Source organism: Myotis myotis, unplaced genomic scaffold (genome assembly GCF_014108235.1).
Source record: "Myotis myotis isolate mMyoMyo1 unplaced genomic scaffold, mMyoMyo1.p scaffold_m19_p_4, whole genome shotgun sequence".
NCBI classification, from domain to species: Eukaryota; Metazoa; Chordata; class Mammalia; order Chiroptera; family Vespertilionidae; genus Myotis; species Myotis myotis.
The window spans coordinates 33,576,228-33,588,216 of NW_023416346.1; the positions used below are offsets into that span (position 1 = coordinate 33,576,228).

The following is an 11,989-nucleotide window of genomic DNA, read 5'->3' on the forward strand; positions in this document are numbered from 1 at the left end:
GGAGCCACAATGTAGAATGAGTGACCATAATTTGTATGTTGGTTGAATGAATGAAGCTCTAGAATATTACATATTTCTGTAATATTAATATTAGATTAATTGTTATAGAATAAGGTTATATATAGCATATGTGTGTGTGTTTTTCTCTTTGAATCTTAAGAAAGGAAGACATATTAATGCCACATTTCTTTTTAAAAAATATATTTTTATTGATTTCAGAGAGGCAGGGAGAGGGAGAGAGAGATAGAAACATCAATGATGGGAGAATCATTGGTCGGCTGCCTCCTGCACGCCCCCCACTGGGGATCAAGCCCGCAACCTGGGCATGTGCCCTTGACAGGAATTGAACCCAGGACCCTTCAGTCCTCAGGCCAACGCTCTATTCACTGATCCAAACTGGCTAGGGCTATTTTCAATAATTAGAGACAGTTGTTACACACAAATGAATTCCAAGATAACTGAAAGTTACTCATTTGAAATGTGAAGTTAGTTTTAATTTGACCATTTTGGGGAGATAATTTTCCCAATTAAGAAATTAGCTTAGCTTAAGGAAGGGACCCCCGGAGGAAACGTACCCTGTGGCCATCTGCAGATGGTGTCTGAGTGCAGAGGTCATCATGAACCGGCTCCAAGATGACTATGACCCCTCCGCAGTTTAAGAGTCTAGTGATGAGGAGCCGGCTTTGCGCAGTTCTGAAGAAGAAGTGAATGTGCTTTTACATGGAACTCCTGACCAAAAATGAAAACTCATCAGAAAATGTCTTACTGGAGAAAGTGAAAATGAATTTGAAAAAGAAATGGAAGCTGAATTAAATTCCACCATAAAAACAGTGGAGGTCAAATTATCTTCCCTGAAAACAGGGTCTTCTTCAGGAAATGGAAAAGTTGGAATAGCTTCCACAAAGTACTATGATGATATATATTTTGATTCTGATTCTGAGGATGAAGACAAAACAGCACAGGTGACTAAGAGAAAAAAGAAGAAACGACACAGGAGTCTCACAAATGATGAATTACTATATGATCCTGAAAATGATAACAGAGATCAGGCCTGGGTTGATGCACAGAGAAGAGGATACCATGGTTTTGGAATACAGAGGCCACTTCAACAGCAACAGCCTGTTCCAAATAGCGATACTATCTTGAATTGCCCTGCCTACATGACCACACTGTGTCTTGATTATCAAAGGCATGAATCATACAAAACTCAGTATAGAGCCATGTGTGGGATGAATTGTTCTGTCAACAAAGAGAAGGTTCTAAGATACAAAACCCCAGAGAACAGGAAGAAAAATTGAGGCCATAAGAAGATGAGGGCTAACCATGAAGATGCTGCAGAGCAGGCAGAGATAGAAGTGGAAGAAATCTATCACCCAGTCATGTGCACTGAATGTTCCACTGAAGTGGCAGTCTATGACAAGGATGAAGTCTTTCACTTTTTCAGTGTTTTGGCAAGCCATTCCTAAATAGCTCAGTTGGCATTTAATTGCCCAATACTGCATATAAGGCAAATATGACAGTTATTTTCCTCCTGCTTATTCATATCAAGTGACATTCTGAGTGGTTATTTGAGGAAGCAGTGTTTTATTTTTGAAAGAGAATGGTTACCAACTTCTTTCCTCCTTCTTTAAAAAAATTTCCCACAGCTCTGTTGAGACTGATTATTCATTCACTTTTTGATGGGCTTTGGAAACTTGGGGCTTTTTATTTATTAAAGCTCTTTAGAATTAAAGTGTTCTGGAGTTATAAGTAAAAAAAAAAGAAATTAGCTTAGTGTGATTCTATCTTATTAAACTGAATATACAAAATATATAATTTTTTCTTGATTCAGTTTACTATTATAATTACTAATTATAGTACTCTTTTTTGGGGGAAAGACTTCATGAAGAAATGACATTTTTATCTGTTATCTGGTATTTGAATGATGGCTGGTAATTTGCTACACATGAAAGGGGATAGGGAATACAGGTAGAAGGGATAACCTGATCGACAATGCAGAAGAATGGAAATTCACATCATATTTTGAGAAGAGAGAGCAGTCTAATGTAACTAGGGTACAGGTGTATATATAACTCCTAATATAACTAGTGGATGATAAAATCAGAGAAAGAAACTAGAATAGGAATTTGTGATTAAATTGTAGAAGACATTGTAAGTTGTTATAAATGAATTTCAACCAGTGTACAATGGTGAGTTATCAAAGGCTTTTAAGCAAGTTAGTGATGTGTTCTCCTTATGATCCTGTTTCTATGTCTTTATGTCTATGTCAGAGGCTGCATTAAGTAGTTGAGATGTTTAAAACCCCTATAGTCTCCTTTAGCTCTTTTTCTGCTGGAAATTTACATAATCTAACAAAAAGTGCTATGCAAACAGCTTTAAGCCCCGTTTCAACCAGATTAATATTCCCATACCCTCTCCAAAATAGAAATATCTCCTCTATGTTTATATCTCCATGTATCTCAAAACCTAAAAGAGTATTTGCTATGTGACAAGCATTGCATTCTTCTGTACTTTATATATTCCCATTTTAATTATTTAGCAATTCCATCAAGCAGGTATTATTGTTATCCCCCATTTGAAAGAGGAGGAATTTGGAACTCAGAGAAGTTAAATAACTCATTGATGGTCACATGGCTAATAAGTGGCAGAACCAGCACACAAACAAGTCTGCCTTATGCCAAAGCCCACACTATTGTGGTAGCTCTGGCTAAAGGTGCCACAGACTTAAATTAAGACATTTGTAGTGGGGCTGGAGAAGAGGAGTTGAATTTGAGATTATTTAGGAAGAAATAATGTTCTTTCAAAATGTTTAGAAATTTATTATAGCATCAAATTCATGATGCTGGTAGGACCATGTTCTGAACTTTTGTCAATTTCTATATCTGCATAGAAATTAGTTAGAAAAAAAGCAGCTGAAGTCATTCATTGAGAGTTTATTTTAAAAATTCTAGTAAAAAATTGGACGTTTCTTGTGTGACCTAATTTAGTGTGTGTGTGTGTGTGTGTGTGTGTGTGTGTGTAGGCGGCCTTGAGACATAAGTTTTTAAAGCTCCGTTGTTTAAATCACTAATTTATTAGACTTGCCACCCCATTTCTATATGACTTAGTTTGTAAGTTTGTGCCCCTCTTTTTCCCTATCAAACCTCACATTTTTCTAGATGTTAGAGTTTTCAGAATTCTTGTATACACATTTTCTTATTTGAATTGCACATAGTCATGTAAATATATGAGGCTCAGAAGACATTTAATGTCTTGCCTAAGGCGACACAGATAATTAGTGGTTGAGCCAGACTAGAGGTCATAATTCCTGACTTCTAATTCAGTTTTCTCTCTACTTAACCATAGGAACTGTATTATCACCAGCATCTAGCACAGTGCATGGACATAGTAGGTGTTCACTCAATGTCTGTCCAATGGATGAATGAGTAAATAGCAGCTGCCCTAGCTGGTTTTGCTCAGTGAATATAGCATCAGCGTGTGGACTGAAGGGTCCTGGGTTCGATTCTGGTCAAGGACACATGCTCGATCCCCAGTGGGGAGTGTGCCGGAGGCAACTGACCAATGATTCTCTCTCATCATTGATGTTTCTATCTTTCTCTCCCTCTCCCTTCCTCTCTGAAATCAATAAAAATATATTTAAAAAATAAACAAATAGAAGCTAATGTTAACATTGAATTATGACAGGATTGATAATAAATTGCTGGTAATTACTGCTTTACAGTGTCTGCTAAAATCAATCCTTTATTTTATCCAATGTCTGCTAAAATCAATCCTTTATTTAATTTTTTATTTTTTTTAAATATACTTTTATTGATTTCAGAGAGGAAGAGAGAGGGAGAGAGAGATAGAAACATCAACGGTTAGAGAGAATAATTGATCAGCTGCCTCCAGCACACTCCCCACTGGGGATTGAGCCTGCAACCCAGGCATATGCCCTGACTGGGAATCAAACCATGACCTCTTGGTTCATAGGTTGAAGCTCAACTATTGGGCCATACCAGCGGGGCTCAATCCTTTATTTTAATGATGCACTAAGGATAATTCAAATGGACCATTGTAGTTAACTTCATTGAGGATAATCTAGAGCTCTATTGATTTTGCAGTAGCTTCCAGGGATCATGGTGTTGGTTAAAACTCATTCTTTTGATTAAAAAGTAGTTACATTTGGTTATACAGGGATGGTTTGTAGCATAAAAAGAAAAACAGGAGATCAGAAAACTTGGGTTCAAACCCATGCTCTGTACTTTATTAAATATTGTGATTTTGGGAAAATTAAAAAACATTCTGAGCCTCAATTTCTACATTAATAAAATAAGGTTAATAATATATACATCAATAGGGTTGTTGTGAAAATTAATTGAAATAATATATATGTGGGTGTTCTTTGTGAACTATGGTGTATTATACAAATATTATTTAGGGGTTTTGTTATTATTTGATATTTTAGATAAGATTAAAAATGTTCAGTAACAGCCACAATGCCAAGAAAACATTATAACTTCAATCAGAAAGGTACTGCTTTAAAGACAACCAGCCAACATTATATTGTGTCCTGACAAAGAAAAAGTTGGAAATAATTAATGACTCATTGTTACCACGCTTACCAAAGAAAATGTTTCCTGAGGCAGGTATCTCTATTTAAATTCTCTGTTCAGGGTATTTTTTGAAATGGCTATGTAGTGACTTGATAGAATTTGGACTTGTGGGAAGATGACCATTTCCCACTTTCTGAAATATGAATGTTTTACTCAAATATGAGTATTTTATTCAAAATACTCATAAGGAGATTGGCTGTAATTGACCATGTAATTGACATGTGTGAAAATCCACAGCAGTCAGGTCCAAGGGCCAGTAGAAGAGTATTGGCTGTTTTGCATTTCTTAGCTGTGCCAGATAACTCAAATCCAACCCATCAGAAAACAAACTCATCATCTTTTCCCTAAAACAGCTTTTCTTCTTGATTTTCTTATTACTGTATTCAGCAGTTTTTTAGGTGTATTTTGAATCTGCCTTTCTCTTCCTCCTTAGTCACCAAGTTTGTTGACTATTATTTAACAGTGCCTTGTAAGTATATTTCCTCCTGTCAATAGTCATCCCTTTATACCCTCATTATCTTTTTAAAATATTTATCTTTATTGTCTTAGCCAGTTTGGCTCAATGGAAAGAGCGTTGATCTGCTGACTGAAGGGTCCCAGGCTCAATTCTGGTCAAGGGCACATGCCAGGATTGCAGACTCCATCCCCAGTAGGAATCGTGCAGGAGGCAGCCAATCAATGATTCTCTCTCATCATGGATGTTTCTCTCTCTCTCTCCCCTCTCCCTTCTCTCTGAAATCAATAAGAAAATATATATTTTTTAAAATTTATCTTTTTAAAAAAATTTTATTTTATTGCTTAAAGTATTACAAAGAGTATTATATATGCCTCCTTTTCTTTTCTTCCCTTGACCTTCCCCTGGCCTCCCATACCCGCCAGTGTCTTGTGTCCATTGGTTAAGCTTATATGCATGCATACAAGTCCTTTGGTTGATCTCTTACCCACCCCACGCCCAACCCTCCCCAGTCTTCCTGCTGTAGTTTGATAGTCTGTTCGATGTTGCTCTGCCTCTGTATCTATTTTTGTTCATCAGTTTATAATGGTCTTAACTATGCATAAATGAGTGAGATCATGTGGTATTTTTCTTTCATTGACTGGCTTATTTCACTTAGCATAATGCTCTCCAGTTCCATCCATGCTGATTCAAATGGTAAGACTTCCTTCTTTTTTACAGCAGCATAGTATTCCATCGTGTAGATGTATCACAGTTTTCTAATCCATTCATCTACTGATGGGCACTTAGGCTGTTTCCAGATCTTAGCTATGGTGAATTGTGCTGCTATGAACATAGGGGTGCATATATCCTTTCTGATTGGCGTTTCTGGTTGCTTGAGATATATTCCTAGAAGTGGGATCACAGGGTCAAATGGGAGTTCCATTTGTAGTTTTTTGAGGAAACTCCATACTGTCTTCCATAGTGGCTGTACCAGTCTACATTCCCACCAGCAGTGCACGAGTGTTCTTTTTTCTCCACATCCTCTCCAGCACTTGTCGTTTGTTGATTTGTTGATGATAGCCATTCTGACAGGTGTGAGATGGTACCTCGTTGTTTTGATTTGCATCTCTCGGATGATTAGTGACTTTGAGCATGTTTTCATATGTCTCTTGGCTTTCTGAATGTCCTCTTTTGAAAAGTGTCTATTTAGGTCCTTTGCCCATTTTTTGGTTGGATTGTTTATCTTCCTTTTGTTAAGTTGTATGAGTTCCCTATAAATGTTGGTGATAACATTGGCAAATATGTTCTCCCATGCAGTGGGCTTTCTTGTTGTTTTGTTGATGGTTTCTTTTGCTGTGAAGAAGCTTTTTATTTTGATGTAGTCCCATTTGTTTATTTTCTCTTTAATTTCCAATGCCCTAGGAGCTGTATCGGTGAAGAAATTGCTTCGGCATATGTCTGAGATTTTGTTGCCTTTGGATTCCTCTAGTATTTTTATGGTTTCCCGTCTTACATTTTTTTAAATTTCTCCTTTTTATTAAACTTAGAATTACATATACGTATATATATAAATCTTTAAATTCTTTATTAGTTAAGGTATTACAAATGTGCCTTGGAGGTCAATCCCATCTTACATTTAAGTCCTTTATCCATTTTGAGTTCATTTTTGTGTATGGTGTAAGTTGGTGGTCTAGTTTCATTTTTTTGCATGTATCTGTCCAATTTTCCCAACACCATTTATTGAAGAGAATGTCTTGACTCCATTGTATGTTCTTGCCTCCTTTGTCAAATATTAATTGAGCATATTGGTTCAGGTCGATTTCTGGGCTCTCTATTCTATTCCATTGATCTGTATTTCTGTTCTTGTGCCAGTACCAGGCTGTTTTGAGAACAGTGGCTTTGTAATACAGCTTGATATCTGGTATTGAGATCCCACCTACTTTGTTCTTTCTCAGGATTGCTGCAGTTATTCGGGGTCTTTTTTTATTCCAGATGAATTTTTGGAGAGTTTGTTCTAGGTCTGTGAAATATGCCATTGGTATTTTAATGGGGAGTGCATTGAATTTATAGATTGCTTTGGGTAGTATGGACATTTTAATGATGTTGATTCTACCAATCCATGAACACGGTATGTTCTTCCATCTGTTTATGTCTTCCTCTATCTCTTTTTTCAACTTCCTGTAGTTTTCTGAGTAGAGGTCTTTTACCTCTTTAGTTAAGTTTATTCCTAGGTATCTTAATTTTTTTGGTGCTATGGTACATGGGATTTCTTTTTTCGTCTCTGTTTCTGTAAGTTCACCATTGGTGCATAGAAATGCCATAGATTTCTTGGCATTAATTTTGTATCCTGCTACATTGCCAAATTCATTTATTAAGTCTAATAGTTTTTTGATGGAGTCATTAGGGTTTTTTTATGTACAATATCATGTCATCTGTGAATAGGGTCAGTTTTACTTCTTCTTTTCCAATTTGGATGCCTTTTATTTTTTCTTCTTGTCTAATCGCAATGGCTAATACTTCCAATACTATGTTGAACAGGAGTGGTGACAGTGGGCATCCCTGTCTTGTTCCTGTTCTTAGGGGAAATGATTTTAGTTTTTGTCCATTGAATATGATGTTGGCTGTGTGTTTATCATATATGGCTTTTATTATGTTGAGGTATGCTCATTGTATTCCCACCTTGCTGAGAGTTTTTATCAAAAATGGGTGTTGGATTTTGTCAGATGCTTTTCTGCATCAATTGATATGACTATATGGTTTTTTCTTCTTCTTCAGTCTGTCCTGCCTTGAACAACTCTCCAGAAAATTGTGCAAATCCTGTCCTGTTACCAGAGCATTTTATGAAATTATGATATGGCTGAAGTGGAGAGAACAGATGTTAAAAATAATTTCTCCCCCCCTTGTCCTTGCCCAAGCTGTGGATAATGGATAAGGGATATGGGGTGGAGATCATCCCATGACATGATTGTAAAGCATTCTGACTCTCTAGGCTCAGAGGCATCATTGATAATGGTGATTCTTGGAGACCAGGAGCGTAGAATTACGTGAGAAGTGGGTAGAAAAGTGAGAAGGCAGGTGAATCCCAATGAGCTTGACCATGATGCCTTGCAAACATAGTTGAGCTGTCTTTCCAATCCCTTTTTATTTCTCGGGACCCACATTCCACTCAGAGCCAGATGCAGGCACTCTTATCTGCCTGAATGTAAGAAAGTCACACCCATCTTATTAGATTGTTGTTATTTCGATGTGGAGGCAGTAATGATGTTCAAGCAGGCTTGGGAAACTCAGGAGAGGGATTGAGTTGAAGGAATACAATAATAGGCACTACCCTTAAATTAGAAGAAAAGGAGGATAACTTACATCATGTAGCCTGCTTTTACCCATGTAGAGTTTGAGTCCATTGTCAGGATCAATGACCATATCCCTCACAGATGGGCCTCTTTGTATTATTCTTTGGGCCTAATGCTCTGCACACAGTGGGTGCTTCATATTGGCTGCTGACTCCATAGTCAGGTTCACCAGAAGCCAGTTCTGTGATCGAGCTACTATTGTAATAGCTACAATGGGTTTGATTCTCCCTCTGGAATAGTGAGTGGTAGTAATCAATGTATAAACTGATGGTATACCCTCCTCCTGAGATAGAATTGATGTCAACCGTACAGTGTTCCAGGAAAAACAATGCTGTCCTCCCCTAGCTCACTAAGCTATAGCATATTTGCCCTCAGTGCTTCTTTACACATGAATAAACCAGGAAATATTGCACCTGAAAAGAAAGTCATTTGTTGATGCACAGTTATAAGCACTACACCATGTACCTGTTTCAATTCCTTTTTATTTTTGTTAAAAAGAACAGAATCCTGACAAATGAGAGGGAATGCAGTTGGCATTGTCCCAATTTTAGTCAGAGTGTCAAATTAGGTTTTGAGTATTTGCAGAGCAATAGCTCAAGATTGATGGATGGAAATCTGATAATCCACAAACGTGACCCAGCACAATATTGTCCTAATTTGCTCTGAGGATTAATTCAACTATTTTCTGCTTTCATGGCAGTGAATATACAGTGTGGCACAAATAATGGCCTGTAAACAAATTCTGAGCTTTCTTAATCTTTACAAATATTTTGAGTTGACCTTTCCTCTGAGTGTCCTTTAGTGGATTCTAGGATAGAGACCAAAAACATGTGTGAAAAACCATGCAAGAAAGAAGACTCCAATCACAGAGAACAGTGGTCCATTGGTCCCAGTGTTCATTCCAGGAGTTTGAATTTTCTATGATATTTTAAGTACAAATTTGATGGCTTGTTGACAGGTTTTTGTTATATATATATATATATATATATATATATATATATATATATATATATATATATATATAATTGATTTCAGAGAGGAAGGGAGAGGGAAAGAGAAAGGTAGAAACATTGATGATGAGAATCATTGATAAGCTGCCTCCTGTATGCTCCCTACTGGGGATTGAACCAGCAACCTGAGCATGTGCACTTGACTGCAATCGAACCTGGGGCCCTTCAGTCTGCAGGCTGACACTCTATCCACTGATCCAAACCAGCTAGGGTGATAGTTTTTTGTTTTTGGTTTTTAATTGATAGTATTACAGATATCTCCTACTCCCCCCTCTTCTCCCTTCCTCCCAGCTTCTTCCCCCCTCCCCCAAGGTCTTCATTACCCTATTGCCAGTCTCCAGGGAGTATGTGTATAAATATATAAATTCTTTGGTTTATCTCTTCCCGTCCCCCCAATCCCACATCAAGGTATGTCAGTCCTTTCCATGCCTCCATGCTCCAGGTCTTATTTTGTTGGTCAATTCATTTTGTTCATTAGATTGAACAAATAAGTGAGATCATTTGTTGATAGTTTTTTTTCTAGTTGCCACAATGATTGAAATACCAGAAGTGAAATTCCACTGTGATAAAACATATGCAAAAATTTTCGATGTTTAATTGTGACTCTGAAATTTCATTCTAGCAAATGTAAGTAGTAATGATGTCAACAGAAAAAAAAATGGAATTGCTAGTTTGGCTGTGATCTCAAATATCATCTAGGAAATGTTCTCACTAGGCTTTACAACCTCTCTCAGAGCAATGGTTTGCAGCAGAGGCCCATTGAAAAGCTAAAAAAAGCCAGCTCTGAATCTTCTCCCTACACACAGACACGTAGCATTTTGCACACAACTTCTTTTGAAGGTTAACACAGATCAGAGGTCCATGTGAAAGAATTTCTCATATAGAAAAAGTCAGAAGAGAGTAGTGGCAACTTTATTATAACCAAAGAGATTTTAAAACATTAAAAAGATTCCCTAAATCGAGCTGATAATCTCTGTGAGATTATAATGTAGTGAGAGGAGCAGGCACCACATAAGAATATCTTCCTTCCCCCCTACCCCCACCCCATGTTTCTTAGTTTAGAAGCCAATGCTCTATTTAAATATTTTAAGGCTTTCCTTTTTTATGAGCATCCTGTTAATTAGCCATGTGGTTTCTATAAAATTGTTCCCATAGCATTTGGTGGTAGCTATTTGTGGCTGCCAGAAAACCCTGACTTTTATGAAATATCCTTACACCAAAAAGGGCAACATAATAAGTAATAGATAATGTGTAGATATGAGAAAACTGACATTGACAATAGGCATTCATAGAAAGGGATTTGAGATCCCAATTTAGCACAAAGGGACTGAATACTGGTAATTGTGACATGGCCCATAAAACAGCATGTTGTGAAGTGGTATCATAATTTAGAGCTTTGTCTTGTTAGACCAGGGATTGAGTTCCTATGAGGATTCTCAACTCACATTAGGTATAATTTTATGAAGACCTGGGCCTATTTTTTCCTTCTTTTGGCTTTGGTGAAACCCTTTTGAGGATATTGCATAATTGTAAAAAATGAATGTGGATTCCAATGTAAAAGAGAAATAAAATGTTCAGAAATAAAAGAAAGGTTACCTTAGAATCAGAAGTTTAAATATTTGAGGTCATCGAGAGAATGCTGACAAGTGAGAAATGAAGGGCTATGCCCAACATGGTCAGAAGAAGGCAGGCTTGAAACAAAGGAAGACTAGATTTTGGGTTCTCTAATCATGGATGCTCCTCTGAAGCTACTCAGCATCCTTCCACATGTTCCTAGACCACCTTCCCTGAACTTCTAGGCCAAATGGATTCCTGTATCCTCTGAATCAAAGCAGGTTCCTCTGTTCTGAGTCAGGACAGCATAAAATTTTAAAGTATGGGGCTTTGGGATCAGGCTGTGTTCAATTCCCAGTTCCATCACATATCAGGTGAACTAGATCTTTATTCAACTACTCAATGTATCAGTTTGTTCTCCTATAAAATGGGGATAATGGATATATTGGTGTGCTAGAGTTATTGAGATTAAATGAGTTAATAACTATGAATCACTTAAACTTAACATATATTAAGTACCAAATAAAATGTTAGTGACAGTTTACTATAACCCCATTAACCCTTTGTTTTTAATCACTATGATGAGTTCTAATGACTCACCTAAGAGATCCTTTGCTCATTTACAACAGGGGCAATGACTGATTAATGTTTATAGTCATTGTGACACTTAGCACGGTGTCTAAAAGAGAGTAGGTACAAATATACAAAAACTGACAAATGAAATATTTTTGTTTTGTTAATCCTTACCTGAGGATATTTTTTCCATTGATTTTTAGACTGAGTGGAAGGGAGGGAATGGGGAGGGTAGAGAAAGAGAGAGATAAAAAGATCGATTGGGTGCCTCCTGCATCCATGCCCAGACTGGGGCTGAGACCAAACTTGCAACCCAGGTATGTGCCCTTGACCGGGAATCGAACCCACAACCATTTGGTGTGTGGGCTGGTGCTATAACCACTGAGAACACTGGCCAGGGCAACAAGTGAACTTTTGAAAGATTTTTCAGCATCAAAGGTTTTAGGTTTAAAATTCATTTATCCAGCCCAC

At 37.2% G+C, this 11,989-nt stretch overlaps 1 pseudogene; it reads left to right on the forward strand.

Annotated features, from left to right (window-relative positions):
- The first annotated feature begins 617 nt into the window (after positions 1-617).
- LOC118654714 lies at positions 618-1,466 on the forward strand (annotated as a pseudogene).
- Positions 1,467-11,989: the final 10,523 nt, after the last annotated feature.